At 42.4% G+C, this 16163-nt stretch overlaps 1 protein-coding gene across 4 annotated transcripts in view; it reads left to right on the forward strand.

The window, feature by feature from the left end:
• Positions 1-16163, forward strand: part of LOC112229503 (engulfment and cell motility protein 1-like) — a 224269-nt gene that overhangs the window by 54013 nt on the left and 154093 nt on the right. The window lies entirely within an intron of this gene.

The following is a 16163-nucleotide window of genomic DNA, read 5'->3' on the forward strand; positions in this document are numbered from 1 at the left end:
ATCACAATACCAGGTCAGCCATTCTGAGTTAACCCATGAGTTTCAAAAAAATATGTAATTTAGCAAAAGCTTTTATCCAAAGCTACTAGTCACGTGTGTATACATTTTACACTAAGGGGGGGGTCCCAGGAATTGAAACCCACTATCCAAGCATTGCAAGCGCCATGCTCTACCAACGGAGCTACAGTCAAATTGCCATGGTCAGAGGTTCTACTCATTCTTCATCTATGGTTCAGACATAAGGGTAGAGAGATGAGATGGTGAATAAGCATAGTCTGGTTAGCCCTGACAGATCAGCTATTGCAGGGTTACCCCCCCTGGGGGGAATGTTGCAGGTGAGGAGAGTGCTGGGCATGTTATTGTTTTGACATGCATTGCCTGAATTTGACCCACAGAATTATACCTGCGAAGTCTTTGAACTTCAAAGAGTTGATTTAACGTTGGACCAGAGCCAGCCCTTGACCATGGGGAGTAATCAGTTACATGTAAGGGATTACAAAAAATACTGTAACTGTAATCTTATGTTATCAACAAAACTATTGTAATCAGATTACAGATACTTGTGAAAAAAATAGATGATTACTTTGAGGATTACTTTTCAATTCAGAAAGGATGTCTGCGGAAAAAAAAATCTTTGACACTTCTCTGTTTTCTCAATGACATTCAAGTCAGCATTTAAACAAGGTACAAGTAGGGCAGGTAGCCTACACACACACACACACACACACACACACACACACACTGGCAAGGATTTCAGCTGTCAGGCATTCAGACACTGGAATACATTTTTCAGTGACAGTGAGGGCTTTGCATAGGCGCATTGTTGAATTTTTTTTGTGGGACTGGAAAAAATGCCCGGAATGTAAAATAATGTAATTAATCAGTTCCCATTTATTTTTAAAATAACGGTTCGGCTCCGGAACAGTATAGATCATTTTCGTTCTGGTTTTCTGTTCTGTTCCCTGAACGGGTTCCAACCCCTGGTTTAGGGTTAAAACTAAAATGTGAAATGTCTTAGGGGGTTTGAGGAGAAGGTTGCTGAGCTATTGGATTGTTATTCTCAATCGTCACCAAGGTTTTAATTGTGAACAAACTGAGTAAAACAGCACACAGTTGGAAGTCAAGAAATGTCTTTGAGATGTTGTTGTGTATAAGAAAAACATTTAAATAAAATAATTGCCTGTGCTGCTCATTAGATATGGGCGTGGTTGTTATAGTTAGGTCACACCTCTGTTTGGATTGATGCAGGCTTTCTGTGTGATTCTTTCATTTTATTCAGGATGGTGTCAACAAAATGTCTCTTGATTTGTTGCTGACTCTCTTTGTTAGTGACTCTCTTTGTTACACTCTTTCACTCCAGTGTTTAATTGGTATATTGTAATTACTTTGCCACCATGGCCTATTTATTGCCTTACCTCCCTTACCTCATTTGCACACACTGTATATATACTTTTTTCTACTGTATTATTGACTGTATGTTTGTTTATTCCATGTGTAACTCTGTATGTGTCAAACTGCTTTGCTCTATCTAGGCTAGGTTACAGTTGTAAATAAAGGGGAAATAATGATTTAATTTAAGTGCCAATTTGGCAAACTCTTTTGGTTTCACTGATTTGGGTCCACTGTTTATTACAATCTTGGCAGGGATATTCAAATCTAAGTCTTGAGGTCTGCAGTACTGCTGTTTTTCCTCTTTTACGTGATAATGAATTGCACCCACCTGGTGTCCCAGGTCTAAATCAGTCCTTGATTACAGGGGTAGAATACAAATCAGCAGTGGATCTGGCTTCGAAGTACAGCCTTACCCTTTAGATCTTAATCCCGAATCACTCCCCTCACTTACACATCTACAAAACTACCAGGAGTATAGTCTACAAGCGGATTTGGTGTTTTAGCAACATGAGTGTAGAGAATTCCTGTCCCCTCAGCAGGCGTGTTGTGTACTTCAGCGGAGTAACTCCAGTGCTGTTAATTGCTGTGAGAGTTGTCAGCCCGCTGGCACAAACTTCTGACAGGATATCCTGCTTGCTGCACAAGAAACAAGGGCATGTTTGTGAAACAAAGTGGTCTGCTGAGATGGAGACAGTTAGTATTACTATTACTATAGTAGCCTGCTGAGACGGAGACAGTTAGTATTACTATTACTATAGTAGCCTGCTGAGACGGAGACCGTTAGTATTACTATAGTAGCCTGCTGAGACGGAGACCGTTAGTATTACTATTACTATAGTAGCCTGCTGAGACGGAGACCGTTAGTATTACTATAGTAGCCTGCTGAGACGGAGACCGTTAGTATTACTATAGTAGCCTGCTGAGACGGAGACAGTTAGTATTACTATAGTAGCCTGCTGAGACGGAGACCGTTAGTATTACTATAGTAGCCTGCTGAGACGGAGACCGTTAGTATTACTATAGTAGCCTGCTGAGACGGAGACAGTTAGTATTACTATAGTAGCCTGCTGAGACGGAGACCGTTAGTATTACTATTACTATAGTAGCCTGCTTAGATGGAGACAGTATTACTATAGCAGCCTGCTGAGACGGAGACATTCAATAGTAGTACTGTAGTAGCCTGCTGAGATAGAGTAGTCACAACACACTGACATTAATGGCATAGTGTGTGTGTGTGTGTGTGTGCCTGTGCCGACTATCTTTAGAAAGATGGGTGTGACTAAGATGCCCTGAGAGAGAATTTTGAATGAGGAATTTCTTATAATTGACCATTTCTCCACATGTTTTCTCCACACGGTTTTAGTGAAGTTCAACTTTGAATTTGATGCCTATGTCACTCACAACATGGCTGTTCTGTTCCCTTTTCTTACCGTTCTGCCACTTTTCCCTCCAGTTCCCCCCACTCTTCCTATTTCTCTTCTTCTTTCATTGTTTTGTCCACCAGTGTCTACCACCCAGGGGGAACTCGGATAGATGTGGGCACAGTTTCACAGGGCAAAGAGAAGCGATCTCATTTTCAATGAGCTCTTACCAGGCTTTTTCCTATAGGAACTGTGGGTGGTTCTGTGTGAATACCAACTACAGGTGTGTGTTTACAGGCTAAAACATTCATACATGAATGAATAACCTCCTCCACAGAGGGTAGGGGAGGCTTTTTAGACTTGTGACGACGGGGGCGGATTGGCCATCTGGCAATTCTGGCAAATGCCAGATGTGCTGGACCGTTTTTAGTTGGTTGGGCTGGTTGAAATTGACATAAAAAATATTTTTGTTTCCCAAAAAAATGAAAAAGGGGAAAATGGCCAGCCAGCGACACATCGGCCTGTTAAGATTTTTATAAAGATTTTTGCAATTTCTCTGTTATACTAATCTACAATGAGCTGATCAATGGGCAAGGCCAGCTGGCCTGGTTTTCTGATGGGCTGAGCTGAGGTCACGCAAACTCTCATTCAAATTCAAACCTGCTATCAGCAAAGAGACCTGTTCCGACTCTCATCAGTTAGACAGACAAGATCATAGATCATAAACTAAAAGGGTGGGTGCCTATAAACGTAGAAAGGGAACATTCTACGTTGTCACCTCACTCAAAACGTCCTATTTTGGGGGCGTCTAAAACCATCATTTGGTCAAACAGTAAAGTGCATTATCCTCCATGATTCCTCTAATGAAGTGTGTGCCCTGCCCCTGTATCTGTATCACTAGGGCCTGCTGCTGTAATGAGCAAGCCACTCCCCTTTCCCCCCATGCGCTTAAGAGAAGAGCATTACTGATCATATAAAATGTAAAAAACCAATTAGGGGAAAAAACAGCAAGGCCTCAGCTTTCTGTAGGAATAATTGTTATTTCTCAACACTCAATATTCTGATCAATAGCCAATATTTTACAACCAAGATATTTGATATTGTCTGTTGTACCTCCAGACAGAGACCCCAATAATAATAACAGGGACAACCCTATCTGGAGGTACAACTCACCACTATAACTGTGTGTCTGTCTGGAGGTACAACTCACCCCTATAACTGTCTCTGTCTGGAGGTACAACTCACCCCTATAACTGTGTCTCTGTCTGGAGGTACAACTCACCCCTATAACTGTGTCTCTGTCTGGAGGTACAACTCACCACTATAACTGTCTCTGTCTGGAGGTACAACTCACCACTATAACTGTGTCTCTGTCTGGAGGTACAACTCACCCCTATAACTGTGTCTCTGTCTGGAGGTACAACTCACCACTATAACTGTCTCTGTCTGGAGGTACAACTCACCACTATAACTGTGTCTCTGTCTGGAGGTACAACTCACCACTATAACTGTGTCTCTGTCTGGAGGTACAACTCACCCCTATAACTGTGTCTCTGTCTGGAGGTACAACTCACCACTATAACTGTGTCTCTATCTGGAGGTACAACTCACCACTATAACTGTCTCTGTCTGGAGGTACAACTCACCACTATAACTGTCTCTGTCTGGAGGTACAACTCACCACTATAACTGTGTCTCTGTCTGGAGGTACAACTCACCCCTATAACTGTGTCTCTGTCTGGAGGTACAACTCACCCCTATAACTGTGTCTCTGTCTGGAGGTACAACTCACCCCTATAACTGTGTCTCTGTCTGGAGGTACAACTCACCCCTATAACTGTGTCTCTGTCTGGAGGTACAACTCACCCCTATAACTGTGTCTCTGTCTGGAGGTACAACTCACCCCTATAACTGTGTCTCTGTCTGGAGGTACAACTCACCCCTATAACTGTGTCTCTGTCTGGAGGTACAACTCACCCCTATAACTGTGTCTCTGTCTGGAGGTACAACTCACCCCTATAACTGTGTCTCTGTCTGGAGGTACAACTCACCCCTATAACTGTGTCTCCAGACTGAGACACAGTTATAGGGAAAGAGGAGGACCATGTCTCATCAGTCACTGGTACAGAAATGGTTGAGAGATGCTGTACTGTCAATGTAGTGCTGCTTGTGTCTAAGTCAGAGATGTAGTGCGGGTGCATGGATGGTGGCCGGCCAGCCGGGGGGTGGGAGGATGTTGGGGGTGCAGCGATGTGGGCTGGTGTGGATAAAATACCAGGGCCAAATTCTTGTCCCAGTTCACCCCTGGGGCCAGGTGTGTTTTGGGTGTGTTTGTGTGTGACACTCCCAGGGTGTCTGAAAGGGGACACTGAAAGTAGGGCTGGGTGATATATCGAATTCATTTGATTAATTGGAATTTGTTTTTGCGAGATATTTCAAATGCCTCCCATGAATCAAGTTTTTCTTCTTCTTCTTAATATATATATATTTTTATAAGCATTTGTCCGCTTGTTCTCATGTATTTTTGGTGTTGTGTCCTTCACTCCTCCGTGCTGTGTGAGCCTTACCATTTACCATTTGTGTGAGCCTTACCATTTACCATTTATTTTGGACATTGTAGAATCAAAACTATGGAATAACACACATGGAATCATTTAGTAACCAAAAAAGTGTTAAACAAAATATATTTGAGATTCTTCAAAGTAGCCACCCTTTGCGTTGATGACAGCTTTGCACACTCTTAGCATTCTCTCAACCAGCTTCACCGGGAATGCTTTTCCAACAGTCTTGAAGGAGTTGTTGGCTGCTTTTCCTTCGCTCTGCCATCCAACTCATCCTTTCATCTCAATTGGTTTGAGGTCGGGGGATTGTGGAGGCCAGGTCATCTGATGCAGCACTCCATCACTCTCCTTCTTGGTCAAATAGACCCAAAATAGACCTTACACAGCCTGGAGGTGTGTTGGGTCATTGTCCTGTTGAAAATACAAATGATAGTCCCACTAAGCGCAAACCAGATGGGATGGCGTATTGCTGCAGAATGCTGTTGTAGCCATGCTGGTTAAGTGTGCATTGAATTCTAAATAAATCACAGACCGTGTCACCAGCAAAGCACCCCATACACCATCACACCTCCTCCTCCATGCTTCACGGTGGGAACCACACATGCAGAGATTTGGACTCATTAGACCAAAGGGCAGATTTCCACTGGTCTAAGAATGTCTCTTCTTCTTATTGGTGTCCTTTAGTAGTTGTTTCTTTGCAGCAATTTGACCAGGAAGACCTGATTCACACAGCCTCTTCTGAAGAGTTGATGTTACTTGAACACTGAAGCGTTTATTTGGGCTGCAATTTCTGAGGCTGGTAACTCTAATGGACAATGGACTCCTGTGTCTTCCTTTCCTGTGGCGTTCCTCATGAGCCAGTTTCATCATAGCGCTTGATGGTTTTTGCAACTGCACTTGAAGACACTTTCAACGTTCTTGAAATGTTCAGTATTGACTGACCTTCATGTCTTAATGTAAAGATGGACTGTAGTTTCTCTTTTTGCTTATTTGAGCTTTTCTTGCCATAATATGGACTTGGTCTTTTACCAAATAGGGATATCTTCTGTATACCACCCCTACCTTGTCACAACATAACTGATTGGCTGAAATGCATTAAGAAGGAAAGAAATTCCACAAATTAACTTTTAACAAGGCACACCTGTTAATTGAAAAGCATTCCAGGTGACTACCTCATGTAGCTGGTTGAGATAATGCCACGCGTGTGCACAGCTGTCATCAAGGAAAAGGGTGGAAACCTTGAAGAATCTCAAATATGAAATATATTGGATTTGTTTACTACATGATTCCATATGTGTTATTTCCTAGTTTTGATGTCTTCACTATTATTCTACAATGTAGAAAATAGTAATAAAGAAAGAAAAACCCTGTAATGAGTAGGTGTGCCCAAACGTTTGGTACTGTATAATGTGAATGCCCCATATGTTTGAAAATGTTTTTGATATTACTTTTAGGGTATATCGCCCTACACTAACTGAAAGCATGGCTAGAGCATGGGCAGGTTTCAGTGTGCCTGTGAAGTGAACGTTGCAGCCTTGAAGTGTGTGTGTGGTATATGTGTGTGTCTCCATGTCTGTCTTGGTTTGTGAAAGTGTCTCGCTTGAAGCTTCTGTTTTGGTGTGTTGGGGTATGTCTGTTTTTAACGTCACCTTTTGAAGCGGATGTTTCAGTGTATTTGTATGTTTCCAACCCTTCTCTCTCTCTGTGTCTTTCCGTCTAAGACTCGAAGATGGTGATAGACATGCACAGCGAGTTATGACCTTTTTTGTTTCTTACACAGATAAAGGCTCCTGCCTTCTTTATAGGCTGTCTGTGGCACGGTGTCACACCCTGGCCCCTTGGTGAGCCAAGGCTCTTTGTAGAAGTGTCAGATTAGCACTAAGGTTTAGGCTCTTTTGAAATCCATACAGGATGCCAGCGCCCTCTGGTCACACCTGAGAAATCCCCTCCCTGCCGCTTAGGAAAGTTGAAGAGGATTCATTTTCTATAGTAAAAAAATGAAAAGTGAGAAAGTCAAGCATTTGTTCTCAGCCATCGAGTGTGATTGACTGTGGCTGTGTGGGTTGGTGTAGCTGATGTTGTTTGTTCGTGAGATGTGTGTTGGTGAGTCGTAATACTGTAGAAAATTACAATATTACATCTGGGCTTCTGCATTAAGACACATTGATCACAAATACTACTTTCGATTAGGGTGCCGTTCGGGATGTACCTTCAGTGCCAATAGGAGGTGAAGCTTAGGGCTTTTTTTTAGATCATGTTCTCTCTCTCTCAAAATTCAAAGAGGCTTTATTGGCATGGGAAACTTGTTAACATTGCCAAAGCAAGTATGGAGCTCTGTGGTCATACATTTGACAGTAGGTTAGGACGTGCAGCTCAGTCTCCACCTCATTTTGTGGGCAGTGTGCACAGCCTGCATTCTCTCTCGAGCCAGGTCTGCCTATAGCGGCCTCTCTCAGTAGCAAGGCTATGCTCACTGAGTCTGTACATAGTCAGACTCAGGCCCTTCTTGCCTTGTCTCTTAGATTGTTCATTGCCTTGTGGAAGTTACCGGTGGTGGTGTTTAGGCTGAGGTAGGTGAAATTCTTTGTGCTCTAGGGAAACCGTTTCTCGATAGAATATCTATTTATTGTCTTGGCTGCTGGACCATTTTTGGAACACCATTTTTTCTTACTAAGATTCACTGACACAATCTGTGCAGAAGGTATAGGTGCTGCTGTGGGCCCTTCTTGGTTGGGAACAGAAACCGTAGATCATCTGCAAACAGTAGACATTTGATTTCCAAGTCCAGTAGGGTGAGGCCGGGTGCTGCAGACAGTTCAAGTGCCCTCGCCAAGTCATTGATACACAGTGCATTCAGAAAGTATTCAGACCCCTTGACTTTTTCCAGATGTTATGTTACAGCCTTATTCTAAAATAATACCCGATAATGACAAAGTGAAAATAGGTTTTAGAAGTTTTTGCAAATGCATAAAATAAAATAAACATCTGAAATGCCTTATTTACATAAGTATTCAGACCCTTTGCTATGAGACTCGAAATTGATTTAAGGCACATCCTGTTTCCATTGATCATCCTTGAGGTGTTTCAATAACCTGATTGGAGTCCACCTGTGGTAAATTCAATTGATTGGACATTATTTGTAAAGGTGCACACCTGTGTAGATAAGGTACCACAGTTGACAGTACATGTCAGATCAAAAACCAAGCCATGAGGTTGAAGGAATTATCCTTAGAGCTCCGAGACGACAGGATTGTGTCGAGGCACAGATCTGGGGAAGTTTACCAAAACATCCCCAAGAACACAGTGGTCTCCTCCATTCTTAAATGGAACCACCAAGACTCTTCCTTGAGTGGTCCGCCTGACCAAACTGAGCAATCGGGGGAGAAGGGCCTTGGTCAGGGAGGTGTCCAAGAACACACTGGTCACTTTGACAAAGCTCTAGAGTTCCTCTGTGAAGATGTGAGAACATTCTCTGCAGCACTCCACCAATCAGGCCAGGTGGAAGCCACTCCTCAGTAAAAGGGGGAAAAGGGGATGCCTAGTCAGTTGTACAACTGAATGCCTTCAACTGAAATGTGTCTTCCGCATTTAACCCAACCCCTCTGAATCAGAGAGGTGCGGGGGGGCTGCCTTAATCGATATCCAGCAGGGACTGGGAGACTAGTCAGGATTGAGGGAAAGATGAACGAAGCAAAGTACAGAGATCCTTTATGACAATCTGCTCCAGATTGCACAGGACAACTGCCAGGTCGCAGTTGTAAATGAGAACTTGTTCTCAACTAGCCTACCTGGTAAAATAAAGAGAAAGAGATATATATATATATATATATATATATATAACTGACCCTAAGCACACAGCCAAGACAACGCAGGAGTGGCTTTGAGACAAGTCTCTGAATGTCCTTGAGTGGCCAAGCAGGAGCCTGGACCAACCCAATCAAACATCTCTGGAGAGACATGAAAATAGCTGTGCAGTGATGCTCCCCATCCAACCTGACGGAACTTGAGAGGATCTGCAGAGAATAATGGGAGAAACTCTCCAAATACTGGTGTGCCAAACTTGTAGCTTACCCAAGGGGACTCTAGGCTGTAATCGCTGTCAAAGATGCTTCAACAAAGTACTGAGTAAAGGGTCTGAATACTTATTTAAGTTGATTTTATACATTTGCAAAAATGTCTATAAAAGCTGTCTTTCTCATTATGGAGTATTGTGTGTACATTGATGATAAACTGTTTATTACATTTTAGAATAAGGCTGTAACATAACAAAATGTGGAAAATGTCAAGGGGTCTGAGTACTTTCCAAATGCACTGTATACACTGAACATAAATATAAACACAACATAAAGTGTTGGTCCCATGTCTAATAAGCTGAAATAACATTTCCCAGAAATGCTCCATACTCACAGAAAGCGTATTTCTCTCATTCTGTGCACAATTTCTTTTTACATCCCTGTTGGTGAACATTTCTCCTTTGCCAAGATAATCCATCCACCTGACAGGTGTGGCATATCATTGTACAGGTGCACCTTGTACTGGAGACAATAAAATGCTACTCTGAAATGTGCAGTTTTGTCACAACACAATACCACAGATGTCTCAGGTTTTGAGTGAGCATGCAATTGGCATGCTGACTGCTGGAATGTCCAACCACACCAGCCTAGGACCTCCGTATCTGGCTTTTTCACCTGCGGGATTGTCTGAGACCAGCCAACCTGGCAGCTGATGAAACTATGGGATTGCGCAACTGAGGAATTTCTGCACAAACTGTCAGAAACCGTCTCAGGGAAGCTCATCTGTGTGCTCGTCATCCTCACCAGGGTCTAGACATGACTGCAGTTCGGAGTCGTAACCATGCTCACCTTCAATGTCCACCTGCATGCTGGAGAAGTCTGCTCTTCACAGATTAAACTGTACTGGGCAGTATGGTGTCATGTGGGTGAGCGGTTTGCTGATGTCAACGTTGTGAACAGAGTTCTCCATGGTGGGGTTATGATGTGGGAAGGCATAAGCTCCGGACAACAAACACCATTGCATTTTATTGATGGCAATTCGAATGCACAGCGATAACGTGACGAGATACTGAGGCCCATTGTTGTGCCATTCATTCACCACCAACACGATAATGCACAGCCCCATGTCGCAAGGATCTGTACACAATTACTGGAAGCTGAAAATATCCCAGTTCTATGGCCTTGATACTCACCAGACATATCACCCATTTGAGCAAGTTTGGGATGCTCTGGATCGACTTGTGAGACCGCGTGTTCCAGTTCCCACCAATATCCAGCAACTTCGCACACCATTGAAGAGGAGTGGGACAACATTCCACAGGCCACAATCAACAGCCTGATTAACTCTATACAAAGGAGATGTCACACTGCATAAGGCAAATGGTGGTCACCGGATACTGACTGGTTTTCTGATCCACGCCCCTACTTTTTTTTAAAGATATCTGTGACCAACAGATGTATATCTGTATTCCCAGTCATGTGGCCTAATTTATTTATTTAAATTGACTGATTTCCTTCAATTAACTGTGACTCATTAAAATCCTTAAAATTGTTGCATGTTGTTTTTATATATTTATTCAGTGCCTTATAGTGTATATGTTGAAGCTGCATCCCTGTCTCACTCCACAGCTCTGAGGAAACACCCCCCAACACCACTTTCCATCAGTTTATATAGCAGACCCTCGTGCCAAATTGTGTCTAAAGCTTTTTTGAAATCAACAAAGCATGAGCAGACTACGCGACTGTCTTGGTGTGCTTGGACCATGTTAGTTTGTTGGTGATGTGGATGCCAAGGAACTTGGAGGTCTCAAACGGCTCCACTACAGCCCCGTCGATGAGAATTGGGGCGTGCTCGGTCCTCCTTTTTCCTGTAGTCCACAATCATCTCCTTTTTGTCTTGATCACATTGAGGAAGGCTTCTTCTCCAAGAGGGTTCTTAACAGCCTTACCCCCAAGCCATAAGACTCCTGAACATCTAATCAGATGGCTACCCAGACTATTTGCATTGCCCCCTCCCCCATTTCTACGCTGAGCTACTCTGTTATTATCTATGCATAGTCACTTTAATAAATCTACCTATAAGTACATATTACCTCGACACCGGTGCCCCCGCACATTGACTCTGTACAGGTACTCCCTGCATATAGCCTCGCTATTGTTATTTTACTGCTGCTCTTGAATTATTTGTTACTTTTCCCTCTTACTTTTTTTTAGGTATTTTCTGCGTTGTTGGTTAAGGGCTTGTAAGTAAGCATTTCACTGTTGTATTCGGTGCATGTGACAAATAAAATTAGATTTTGATTCAATTTTTGGTTTTCAATATGGGTGTACAGGTTCACTCTTTCCTTTCTCTCTTGTCCTCCCTCCCTCCCCTCTCTCTTCCACTTTCTATTGGCTTCCTTCCTCTCTGCAGAGGATAAGACTTCTTATGTTTCCTCATAAATATTTGAGCAGAAACCCGACACTTTCTGCTGTCCAACAAATCCAATCCTTCTCTCTCTTCCCCTCTTTACCGTCTCCTTTGTTGATGCCTTTGTTCTCCCAGTTGTGACCTTCTGGCGTGAGATTGATTTTCAGGTCCTTGAGGTGATTTTTGGGGGGTGCAATTTCACTCTTTCCGAGTCCATAATAACCCAGTAGATTAACGGGTCACTTTAGTGGTGTGACCTCCTTGCTGCAAGTGTCTCTCAGATTACATTTCTTTCCCTAATGTTTTCTATAAAGACAGGGGGAGAGAGACTTGCCCTCTCATGTCTCTTTAGTTGTCCTCTCTGGCAGAGCTGTTTTGTATGGTCTACATATTACCGAGGCTTAAGGACATGATCACCTTTCACAACCGTTTGCTCTATAACAATCCACAATTTGCATTGTAAAGTGGAGAAAAATAAAACTACCTCCTCCGGGGTAACACACACACATACACACATAGTGAATCTTGATTGGCTTACTGCTGTGTAGCCCAGTGCAGCCTATAAGTTAACCCAGAGCAGAATTCCAGTGTTCCTGGCAGCCCTGACTACCCCTCTCCTCTACCAAGAGTCCCCTCCACTAGAGTTACTGTTGACCATATCTGTCTGTGATGAGAGAGGAAGGATGATGGGGTCCTGCATCCCAGATGGCAACCTATTCCCTATATAGTTCACTACTTTTGACCAGAGCTCACACATGCAAATGCACAAACACTCGCTCGCGCACGAAAACACAGTTTATCTTGCTTTGCTGCTTCTTTGATTTCTGTATATCTATAGATGAACACATCACTCCCACGAAGGCTCTAGTATTCTGTATATCTATAAACACATCACTCCCACAAAGGCTCTAGTTTCGTGTATATCTATAAATAAACACATCACTCCCACGAAGGCTCTAGTTTTCTGTATATCTATAAATAAACACATCAGTCCCACGAAGGCTCTAGTTTCCTGTATATCTATAAACACATCACTCCAATGAAGGCTCTAGTTTTCTGTATATCTATAAATAAACACCACTCCAATGAAGGCTCTAGTTTTCTGTATATCTATAAATAAACACATCACTCCAATGAAGGCTCTAGTTTTCTGTATATCTCTAAATAAACACATCACTCCAATGAAGGCTCTAGTTTTCTGTATATATATATAAATAAACACATCACTCCCACGAAGGCTCTAGTATTCTGTATATCTATAAATAAACACATCATTCCCACAAAGGCTCTAGTTTTCTGTATATCTATAAATAAACACACCCCTCAATGGCTCTAGTATTCTGTATATCTATAAATAAACACATCACTCCCACGAAAGCTCTAGTTTCCTGTATATCTATAAATAAACACATCACTCCAATGAAGGCTCTAGTTTTCTGTATATCTCTAAATAAACACATTCCCACAAAGGCTCTAGTTTTCTGTATATCTATAAATAAACACACCCCTCAATGGCTCTAGTATTCTGTATATCTATAAATAAAAACACAATCACTAAATAAACACATCCACGAAGGCTCTAGTTTCCTGTATATCTCGAAATAAACACATCACTCCAATGAAGGCTCTAGTTTTCTGTATATCTCGAAATAAACACATCACTCCAATGAAGGCTCTAGTTTTCTGTATATATATAAATAAACACATCACTCCCACGAAGGCTCTAGTTTTCTGTATATCTATAAATAAACACATCACTCCCACGAAGGCTCTAGTTTCCTGTATATCTATAAATAAACACCACTCCCACGAAGGCTCTAGTTTCCTGTATATCTATAAATAAACACATCACTCCCACGAAGGCTCTAGTTTTCTGCCTGTATGTGAAAACGGTCATCTTATAACACTAAAGGCAGTGTGTTCCAAGGTTCTGTTGGTGTTGATGCATCATTCTGTTTACAAAGGGAAGGCACTATTGCTTCGGTGCGCGTCCTTCTGAAGATGAGTTTTGGTGTGCGTCCTTCTGAAGATGAGTTTTGGTGTGCGTCCTCCTGAAGATGAGTTTTGGTGTGCGTCCTCCTGAAGATGAGTTTTGGTGTGCGTGCGCGCGTCTCCATGCTCCTATACCCAAAGTGAAAAGGGCAGCTTGTGCTCATCAAGACAATGCTCTTCTATTTGTGCCTCCTGTGTTCTGTCTTTCTCTCTCCGCCTCCCTCCCTTTCCTCTTTCCTAGAACAGAGGACAAAACACAATTTTCTCTGAATGAGCCTAAAGAAGGGAGAGGCATGAACGGACAGAGAGAGCGAGAGAGAGAGTCTGTGTTTTTAGCGAGGAGCCTGGTTTCATCAACACAATACAGACAGCTGCAGGTCTGGAAGGACACACACACACTGAAGGCAAAGTTCCTCAAAGTTCTCATTATACATACACTCCCATGTTTAAACTGAGTCCAAAATTTCCCTCAGACTTATTTTAATATCGCAAAAAATAATGCTTTTGGTTTTTATGAATTTTGGGAAGTTCATGTCACAACAAAGAAAAGGTGACTGTGTGACACACCCTGGATGGAAACAAAGATGCAGCTAGCTAGTGTCTACTGAAGCCATGGCTCCCATGGCAACAGGCCCTGAACAAGGGCTGTGCTTATTTATTTTGGGGTGAGTCACTCAGTCACACAACACCACACCAGACCAGACAGATGACATGACTACTGTCTTAAGAATAAACAGTGCATGGGGAGTGAGAGACACGAAGGCTACATACATTGGCTGTGTCTGAAATGGCACCCTATTCTCTAGTGCAGCCATCGAGATGTGTTCTTTGCTTGCGTCCCAAATGACACCCTATTCCCTTTATAGTGCATTATATTAGACCAGAGCCCCGGGACCCTTTTCACTATATAGTACACTACTTTTGACCAGAGCTCTATACTGGACCCTGGTCTAAAGTAGTGCACCTCATAGGGAATAGAGTGGTATTTGGGACGCTACCCTTGAGTCGACCCTGAGACTGGATCCATGTATTATGAAAGAGGATTAAATATGTAAAGGAGCTTCTCATCCAGGAGTGAAGATGGTCCAAGCCATCAAGATCCAGACAGAAGTCCTGAATAATACATGGTGTTGCTTTGCTGTTTTTTTGTATATCTACAGTGTCTGTACCCCAAATGGCTCCCTAGTAGTGTGTGATCTATATAGTGCACTACTTCTGACCAGGACCAATGGATTTGGAGCCAAAAGTAGTGCAATGCCACTGCTTTTACTATAAGTTAATTATGACTATAAAAAATCTAAGATGTGTCAAATAAAAGATATCCAGCTCAGGACTCCAGCTATGCATTTAGTTTGCTAACTTGTTATCTAAGTGGCTAGATGAACACAGTGACCTCCATCATTCTTAAATGGAAGAAGTTTGTATCCACCAAGACTTTTCCTTGAGCTGGCTGCCTGGCTGAACTGAGCATTCGGGCAGAAGTGCCTTGGTCAGACAGTTGACCAAGATTCTGATGTTTCCTCTGACAGAGCTTCAGAGCTTCTCCGTTTAGATGGGAGAACCTCCTAGAAGGACAACCATCTCTGCAGCACTCCACCAGTTAGGCCTTTATGGTAGAGTGACCAGATGGAAACCACTCCTCAGTAAAAGATGGAACGGAGAAAAGTACAGCGACAACAGAACAACGACCCTAAGCACACAGCCAAAACAACACAGGAATGGCTTCGGAACAAGTCTCAATGTCCTTGAGTGGCCCAGCCAGAACCCAAACTTGAACCCGATCATCTCTGGAGAGACCTAAAAATAGCTGTGCAGCGATGCTCCCCATCTAAACTGACATAACTTTAGAGTATCTCCTGAGAAGAATGGGAGAAACTCCCCAAATAAAGGTGTGCCAAGCTTGTAGCGTCATACCCAAGACGACTCCAGGCTGTAATCGCTGTCAAAGGTGCTTCAACAAAGTACTGAGTAAAGGGTCTGAATACTTATGTAAATGTGATATTTTCATTGTAATTTTTTTTGTCATTATGGGGTAAAGTTTGTAGGTTTATGAGGGAAAACAATAATCTAATCAATTTTAATATGAGGCTGTAACGAAACAAAATTTGGATTTTGTTTGTTGTTGTATTTACAGTATAAGTACAAGTCAAAAGTTTGGACACTACTCATTCAAGGGTTTTTCTTTATTTTTACTATTTGTATACATTGTAGAATAATAGTGAAGACATCAAACATATGAAATAAGACATTGAATCATGTAGTAACCCCAAAAAATGTTAAACAAATCAAAAAATATGTTATATTTGAGATTCTTCAAAGTAGCCACCCTTTGCGTTGATGACAGCTTTGCACACTCTTGGCATTCTCTCAACCAGCTTCATGAGGTAGTCACCTGGAATGCATTTCAATTAACAGGTGTGCCTTGTTAGTAGTG

This window comes from Oncorhynchus tshawytscha, linkage group LG31, assembly GCF_018296145.1.
Source record: "Oncorhynchus tshawytscha isolate Ot180627B linkage group LG31, Otsh_v2.0, whole genome shotgun sequence".
In the NCBI taxonomy this organism is placed as follows: domain Eukaryota; kingdom Metazoa; phylum Chordata; class Actinopteri; order Salmoniformes; family Salmonidae; genus Oncorhynchus; species Oncorhynchus tshawytscha.